Genomic DNA, 9,255 nt, shown 5'->3' with positions numbered 1-9,255 from the left:
TTTCCCTACTATTTTTTTCTGACTGACACAGCTAAAATTGTAGTGAAGGCAGAGCCTGTAAGACCAGGCTTTATTGTCTGAAAGCAGAACTGAATGGTATTCATCTAACACTCTTTAAAGTGGGTAGGAGCTGGAGGGAAAGCTGCTTACAAAAATTTGTAATTTAGCATTAAAATCAAATACTGTACTGGAGAGCCTGCACTATAAATACCTTAGCCACTCCAGACGATCCTGGGATTTATGGAACAGTTAGCATTACTAACATGATAATTAACTGAAATAATACATAAACCAAAGAGATTTCCATGATGTTGCAAGAAGAAACCAGATCAGAAGCCGTTGAGGAAGAAAGGCCTTTATACCAGAATAAAATATGACCCACTGATTTAGGATTATCAATAGAGACCAGTAAATACCCAGGAATGTCTAATTAGCTTGAAAGACTACCACTGCCTGAAGCCAACATCTGCTAAGTTCCAAAAAAAATACCTACCTGAATGTCTGGCATCCATAAAGTTCTTGTAATTTCTGATTCCAGGTAAAATATTATGTGAAAGGCCATTCTTGTATCTAGCCCTGATAAATCCAAGAGCTGTGAAGTATCTCCTTAAACAGTTCTTATCTCCTATGGGAGATGTGAGACTAACCTGCTGGGTTTTTGTTATCTCGTTTGAGGGGAAGTTTCCTAGCTTATTCCTTCACAGGTGTAGGTGGTGTCTCTGTTTGTTTCTGAGGAGCTGGTTCCTGGCCAGATTGCTGAACTTGCCTCAGGCCCTAATCCACAGTGCAGAATATGACCCCTTTTAAGACACAATTTTAAGGAATTTCCTTTGGCCAAGTGGGCTTTCTCTAATGTAACATGAATCTTTCTCTGCTCAGTGCCAGGAAGGAGCAGCCCAATGTCCTGCAGTAGAAAAGAGCAATGGTCCTGCTGGAAAAATAACCCCTTTGATACACCACAGGCTGCACTTCAGCCTGATACAAAGCAGACATCATGAAGATATACCAAAGGCCAGTGTAGTGTCAGTGCTGCCATTATTTCAGCCTTCCACACTGTGCTGATGTTTTCTTCTCTTTGTCTGAGAGATTCTCTCTCCTGGGAAAGAGGTGGGGAGGAGAGCATCAGCTCCAGCATTTCCCTGTGTAGCTGGTGAGGCTCTGCTCTGGTACATAGAGTGCTTTGAACTGGATCAGTGCAGCAGTCCCTGAACCAGCCTACAGGCAAAGCATGAGCAGAAGAGGACCCATGAGGAGCACTCATAAGAGGGCCAAGGAAAGAAACCAAGCCTTTAGTTTATGGTGCTGGTCTGAGGCTCAAAAGATGTGGGAGATCTGCCTGGGTGACAGATCTTCATTGTTGATTTAGCCACATAATTTCTCTATCTGTCTGTACATCTTTCTGTGCCTTCTGCTCGTGTTGCTCCTGTTTTCTCTCTCTAGGATATGTGTGTCGTGGGGGCACTGATTACATCTCTCTCCATGGTTGTACAGGGCTTGGTGCTGGGGAAGATCACTCTGGATACTCCCAGTAACAGCAAATAATAAAGACAACTGTGGTAGGTTATTTGGCACGTGATTTTGAGGAGAGAGATATGTAATAGATATTCTAAAAAAAATTCATCTCCCTTTTTTATGAACTGCAGTATCAGAACTCTATTCTTCCAGAGCACCCTCAGTTCTTAGGAATGTACTTTCAGGACATCCTGGTAATAATTGCAATAACTTTTCGCTGCTGTGAAAGGAGATGCGATTATTGTCCCATTTTTATGTATTTTGGAACAAAAAATTTAACTACCCATCATCAAGGCTGTGCTGCCTCTGTGGCATAAGATAATTTAATGCCATAGAATTCTCCTCCTGGGCATTGATTGTCCAAGTTTCTGCCTGGAAAATGTGGTGCTCTGGCAAAATTTAAATGCAGATTTTTATCACAGACATGTCTACAAAGACCTAGTTCTGTATATGATGCTACATCTGTATTTCTCATTCCAAAATTTCTTAATAGAAATTATTAAATTAATTTGCTTCCAATAACTGGGTTGAAAACTTCTTGAGTTTGGCTACAATACAAAGAAAGTTGTTTCAGGGTTCTTATATGTCTATATATATTTACTTCTATATATGTATATAAACACACACATAATACATACACACATGCTATATGAATATGTAAAAAAGCACTTTCTGCCATGGGTTCAGATGCAAGGAGTAGTACACAGATGGAGACACTGATTTATCCTTTCTGGAGCAACTTTAAGGCAGCCTGGATTTCCTCTCCTCTGCTATTCAGAAACAAGCCAAAAAAGAAATTCAAGAATATCTATACTAAACTTCAGCTGTTGATCTGTCTCCTCTCTGGACTTGACCCAGGCTGAACATATCTTACATAATTCAGTTATTCTAAGACCTTACAGCCTGGTGTATGCAAATGAATGTCCCCTATATAAGGCCCAGAAGGGAAGAGAATACAAGGTTTATACTTAAATTTTAGCAGATACATGCAGATATATACAGATATAGATGATAGAGATAGATATAGATATAGATACAGATATAGATATATAGATATAGATAGATGTAAGTGCTTTGCTGCATAAGTCTTTGCCCAAGAACATGCTTATTTCTGATTCAAGGCCTTGATCCCATCTATTTAGTGGAGCCTTTAGATGAAAGCAATAGAAACACCAGAGGCATTCATTGCTGGCCCTTTCTCCCAAAGACCTCAGAAGAGCCATGATTTTCTAGGTAAGAGCAAGATTAATTCCACCAGAATAAAAAGCAAAGCTTGTGAGAGGCTGTGTGACACATGCCCATGCCACTAAGCACACAGCAGTGTCACTGCCCTGGGTGCTGCTTCCTGGTCTTGGGCCCTCATAAGATCAAACCTCACATACGTGGAACTGGCTAAGTGTGGAACCAGCATGTTTGTGACTTGGTTTCAATCCAATATGAATATCCCCTAAGGGCACAGTTGTGAATCCTCATCATTCCTACAGTCTTTTCTCCAAAGCCTTCTTTGGTTTTGGTTTGGGCTTTTTGTTTGTTGGGGGTTTTGTTTGGTTGTTTTTTTCTGTTTGGTTTTTTTGGGGAATTTTTTTGGGTTTATTTGGGGGTTGGGGGAAGGGAGAAGGATGTTGACATTTGTTATTCGTTTTAGATCTCAGCTCCATCTCTTTGGGACATACTTACATTGTCCTCTTAACTCTTTGGGGTACTGTAGCACAAGCCTTGACTCTGTACCAGAACAGAGAATCTGGTGCTGCTGCAGCACAAGCAGGTACCAGCATTGTGCCATGATTTATCCATTACTTAATCCTGGAATCTTTTCAAGATCTTTTAGGTTGGAAAAAACCTTTAAGATCATTGAGTCCACCCATTGACCCAGCACACCAAGTCCACCACTAGTCCACTATGTCCCTAAGTGCCACACCTAGATATCTTTTAAACACCTCTGGGACTGGTGACTCCATGTTAGTGACTCCCCCAGTTGGCAGCAAGAAAATAATTGACTTCCAAGGCCCAACCTGTGAGTCTTTGGTGGGTCTTTAGGGTGCTGATGGGGCCAGAAGTATAGCTGGAAGTAAAGTTCTTTTAGGGTTAATTTTGCAAGGGTTAGGCCATAAAAATACAAGCCCCAGCTGCAAAGCATGTCTGGGGGAGTCAGAAAGTGATGATCCCTTTTTCTCTCCTCCACAGATCTGGAGACTGAGCGTAGACCAGTTTCTCTGTTTCCACACAGCACTTTTCTGATCCCACATAACCAAACCCATGCTTGGCAAGGAGGGAACGAATCAGACATCTTTCCATCTGGAAAATCACCATCCTGCTCTTCACGTATGGGAGGAGGTGAGGGGAAGTATCAATTTTCTCCTCACCATCAGTGAGCCCTGATAAATGTGTAGTTTGACAGCCTGAATAACAAACTTCTCATGGTCTTTTGTAGTAGTCAGCAAGCAGAAAAGTACAAATGTCCTACTACTGAAAAACTGAGGAGCTTTGCCTTGGAGGGTGAACATGCTACCTCTTGAGCTTGCCTTCCTCAAAAAGAAAAATATGTGGTGCTAGTCAGGGGAGCAGCCAGATCTGGAAGGCCATGTGCTGGTTTTGGCTCACTGAAGAAAGCCAACATCTGGTTCAGCTCTGTTTCAAAGTTAAATTTTCTTAAATGGAGCCAAATATTTAAATAATATTAATAATTTTATTTCCTGAATATTAACTATGGTATATGGTGAAATGACTTCTGTATCTGCAATAAAGGGCTTTTAGGGCTTGTGAGCTGCTCAGTCTCGCTCTCATTTACACAGTCATGCAAGCCAGCTATTCACTGCATGGCACATGGTTTTAGCTGCACATTCACTGCTTAATTAAAAGTACTGCTTTTAAGAGAGCAATAGGTTTTGGTTTCGTTTTTTGTTAGTTACTGCCATAGTAACCTCCGTACTAAAATACTGAGTGCTAAGAAGTAATAAAAATTTATGAAATGCATGCAAACTCAATAAAATATTAGTTAAAAATTTATGACACGGTGTGTCATTGTGTGTCAGGATGCACACAAGCACTGTTCAGAGGTATTTGGGGGCTGGGAGAAAATAACTCTAACATACTTTTGAAGCCAATACTCAATGCCAATTTCCACTAATTAGCTGGCATTCTCTTTTTTTTTTCAAGTGGGTGGGAGCTTTGTGAAACCTTTTCAGGCTTCTCTCATGTTGGTGAACACCCTACGTTTGAAGCTACCTGAATTTCTCCAAAGGGTGTGGTACATGTGTAGTATTTGGAAGGTGAATAGAAGACCCAGTGGGATCCTCATGTTTATCTCACAAGAGGGCATCTCAGGCAACCATCTCCTCCCAAACCTCTCCAAGGTCTCCTTTCCCTTGGCAGTGCCAGAACAGTGTGGTTAGCCTAAGTGATCCTGGTATTGAGAGCTGCTCTCAAAGCACTTTACCCCAGAACAAGGAAATTTTGTGATTTTGCCATCTGCATATCAGGAAGTGAAATGCAGACAGGTCAGCTTTTTTAAAAAATATGGAATTATTAAATAAAAATTCACTGGTTAGGTTGATTGCCTTCAGGCCTCTCCAAATTGTCTGCAGTGACAGTGTGATGGCAGGTCTTTCACTTCCCAGAGATCATCCTAGGCACAGGGCTGGTAATGGCAGGAATAGGAGACAGATGAGGAAAGTTCCCACCAGGCTTGCTTCCAGAGAAGATTGTCCTGAAGTCCCCAGCTTCAGAAATAACATTCCACAGCAGAAACCTGTGGGGAGGCAAAGGTCCCTTTCTGGCTGGGGAGAAATGGCCTCCCAGAGCTGCAGCAGATTTGCCTTACCCTCCTTCCCAAACTTTGCCACTGACTAGTTCTGGCAGCGCCCTCCTCAATTTTCTGGCTTCTCTGACTCCTGTTCATAGGTTCCTTGTTCTCCCTATGTATTACACAGTCAACTCCCAACTACCCGTGGGTGGTTTGTCCAGGTGGCTGATAAACCATGGATGTTGGGGTGCAGAGCCAGCTCAGATCTAGCCAAGCTTATAAACTCTTACATAGTGTTGCTCAGCTGCTGCTTGGGGCAGCTGTGATCCAGGGAAGGAGCTCTGCACCAGGATGAGACCAGCCTAAGGCACCTGGATATGCAGGGAGCCAGATGGGCTCACCCAGCTTTGCCTTTCCAGCCTTGTGGACAAGGGGGATGCTGCTAGAGGGATACACAGACCTTCTGCATGGACTCAGGATCATGGACCTGAGCTTCTGTGAGGCTGGCAGGCCCAAGAGAATTCCTGAGGATTTACTGAGTGGGTGCTGGGACCCCAGTGCTTTCTGCTGTGCCTGTGCTGATTTGTTCCTCATGCCTCACTTCAGCACCCACATTTGCAGTTCCTGCATGACTTGACCAAGGCTGCAGAGCAACTCAGGGTCTCAGCCCAAATTCAGACCATCTGCCCCACAGCCCATGTAAAGTGAGAATCTCACACACTGAGAGCTCTGTGGGGCTCCCCATAATGGGCATTGGCATGGGATTCAACTGGAAGTTTCTTGTTACTGCTGCTATACAGTAAATATGATTTGAAATTTTTAAGGAAAAAAATTATTTTTTAACTCTCATTCTCTGTTCTCCTATTTCCCTTTTTCTTTTTTTTTCCTCTTTGAAGGACAGAAAATGTGCATTGATCCTAGAGCAAAATACCAATTTGAAATATCAGAGTCAGACATGCAGGCCAGAGCAGATGCTGACTACTCACAGAGCAATTGCATCTGGATATATTTAATATTATGTCCTCACATTTTTACACTCAGTTTTTACGCTTGTCAGCAGATTACTTATTTCCCAAATGTGGTATTTCTGGATTGGACCTGACAGTGGTGGCACGGTGCAGGAAATCTACTTTGGGAGCATAGGATGCTCAAGCCATGTGACCCACAAGTTAGCCTCATGGGGTTATATATGGGGAAAATGTGCACAAAATACAGGCATTTCAAACCACATAGCCAGGAAAAGCATAGGTCTGTTTTTATCAATGAGTGTCTGGGCTGCCTTCTGCCTGGATGGCTTGGAAATTTTCTATTTCACCCCAGTGCCCAAAGGTGACCTCAGTGTTTTCAAGAAGAACAGAACAAATAGCTGATAGGAAAAGGAGTTAAAGTAGCCTTACTGAACAAATAAATTGGCAAGTGTATCTAATAATTGCATGGGTTCAGCATTTTTCTGCGATAAATGAGTAAACTTTAAATGTATCTCTGAGATGTGCTATCACAGGCATTGCCATGGGCAAGTTTTATCCAATGATGAAACAGCAAGGCCTTGTGAGATAAAGATGATAGAAGGGGTACTATCAGGTGGCAGCTGGGTAATTACAACTCTCTATTTGGGCTCTGTAGTGATGCTGCATGTGATAAGTGGAGAATAATGAAGGAAAAGGAGTAGTGATAATACAGGAGCTAAATGGTAGAAAATAGCCTATCATAGCCCAGAGCCCTCTGAGTGCCTATGGGGACTTTGAACTATCTTCTTCAGTTTTCAACCACAGAAAAAATACTCTCTCTTTCTTCTTCCTTTGCTAAATTTATGTCTGGTGGGACAAAAGAGAAAACTGAAAGGAAATCAAGGGTATGTGAAGAGAATATGACCTTTGCAAATAACACTGAAGGTCACTGTGTAATTATTCCAAAATAAAAGTATCCTGTAATCTTGTCTGTAACCACAAAAGATGTAAGACCATTTTTTAATGTGATTCCAAACAGTTTTGTTGGGGATCATGGTTTATGAAAGGTCAGCTAAAGTATTTCTAATTATATCTTGTCTAGCTCTTTGCTCAGAAGAACACAAATGCCATTTGTTGTTATAGAGTCAAAGTCTGATTAAAGAAAAAAACTGTCAAAAGACAAACTCATCCCATGAAACCAAAAAACACTATTTCCTGAGTGAAGATTGGCTTTTGTACCTTAAAAAATGTCCAAAACAACAAGCCCACAGGAGAATAAAATATCCTGGAGCTGGTCACTGAAACTTTTATCCCAGTTTGTTCCTTTCTATTTTTTCCCTACAGAGAGTAATACCTTCTATAGTTCCTGGTGAGCTTGGCACAATTTGCCAGTTATCTAAGCAATTCTTGGTAATTTTTTTTCATTCCCCTGAGTAAGACAATAGTTACCTGGCACTTCTTTCACTTGGGAGTCTGATAGCTAAATGTCACTTACACTGGATGTGATACAGTGTGGGTGCATTCATATGTGAGGGAACTCCATGTAAAATATCTGCTGCCTAAAGATAAGAAGACAGAAATTGCTTTGCCCTTTTTTAGAAGTTTAGCTAAATAGATAGACTAAAAAGTGTATTGTGCATCATTTATGTATGTTCATGTCTTTTTTCTTCTTAGGACACTGACCCTGCATTGCCACAGACTAAATGGAACAACACAGATGATATTTCATTAGCACATCAGCAGGATGCAGAGTGAGTCTTTTAGGAGAAGAAAGATTCAAAATGAGACTTTTTTGGTATAGCAGACTGTGATGTTTAAACCTTAGTGAGGCCAGTAGTGAAAAAAGGGAAATTTTAAGTAGTGCCTGGATTTGGGAGACTTGCAGCTTGTTGGTAAAACTGAAAATATCATACTCAGTTCAGGGGGGAAAAATGAACAGAGCTTCTGGTTCTCATCCTGACAGAACCTGACTGGAGCATGACAAAAGCATTTAAGCATTACAGAAATAAATGGCATGAAATAAAATGCTTACAGTTGAATAGAATGGCTGTTTATAGGCTGAAATGCCACAATTGAATAAACAAGGAAATTCACATAAATGTAAGAAAAGGCTTTCTAAAGTATACATCTTATTGCAATTATTTTCATTATTTTATTAAATCCTAATGCCTGTATCAAATTTTTAACATTTCAAAGTATTACCACGTTTAGTGGGACACTAAAATAATTCACAGCAAGTCCAACCCTTCCTCTGATTTAAGATAAAGATCTTGGTAAAAAAAATAGAGCACAAATCAGGAGTTCATGGTGTGAAGGATTATTAGGCCATCTCAGCCAGGAAGTGTAGTTTCTCATTATTGACTGACTCCTACTCTCCTGGAGTAATAGGGTTTTGTAATGACAAAACTCATTGACCTATGAGGCCTTATTTATGTGCAGGCCACTTAGTGCTTTGGCCATGAATGTGAAATATAGCTGCGTCCATATGACTCCACCTGCAGATTAGTACACAAATGCTGAGGTTCCCTAGGACAGGATTCAACCCTCCTACCTTCACACACCCAAAAGTTCATCATCTAAGTTTGTGTTACCCTCCCTGCTTCTTTTTTCAGTCAATGGGGAGAAACTGGCATCTTTGGACAGAAAATTATATGTCCTGTGTCAGACATCCAACTTAAGGAGGGATCAATTGCCCTCAGGAAATACCTATTACTCCTGATGGAATACAGAGGGAGCCCAGGGTGACTGACTTAGGCATTTAACTTCTAGATAACTGAAGACAGGTAAAATGAGTTTCATCCTGCCTTTAAAGGAGATTTGTGTCCAGTGAGATCAAGACAGGGCTCTATATTTGGACATTTCTTTGATTTTAAATCATGCTAAGTGCTTCCCAACTGTGGGGGTGAATAACTGACATTCATCTCAGTCAGCCTGGCTTGGGTTTAACTCATCTTTGGCTACACAAAACTTACATAGGGGTTTTCAGGTGCCCATGATGACTCAGGTACTCCTCTGCTCCTTCTCCCAAACCCCATCCTCCACTGATCATGTGTG

This window comes from Geospiza fortis, unplaced genomic scaffold, assembly GCF_000277835.1.
Source record: "Geospiza fortis unplaced genomic scaffold, GeoFor_1.0 scaffold84, whole genome shotgun sequence".
NCBI classification, from domain to species: Eukaryota; Metazoa; Chordata; class Aves; order Passeriformes; family Thraupidae; genus Geospiza; species Geospiza fortis.
This window is presented reverse-complemented; position numbering follows the sequence as displayed.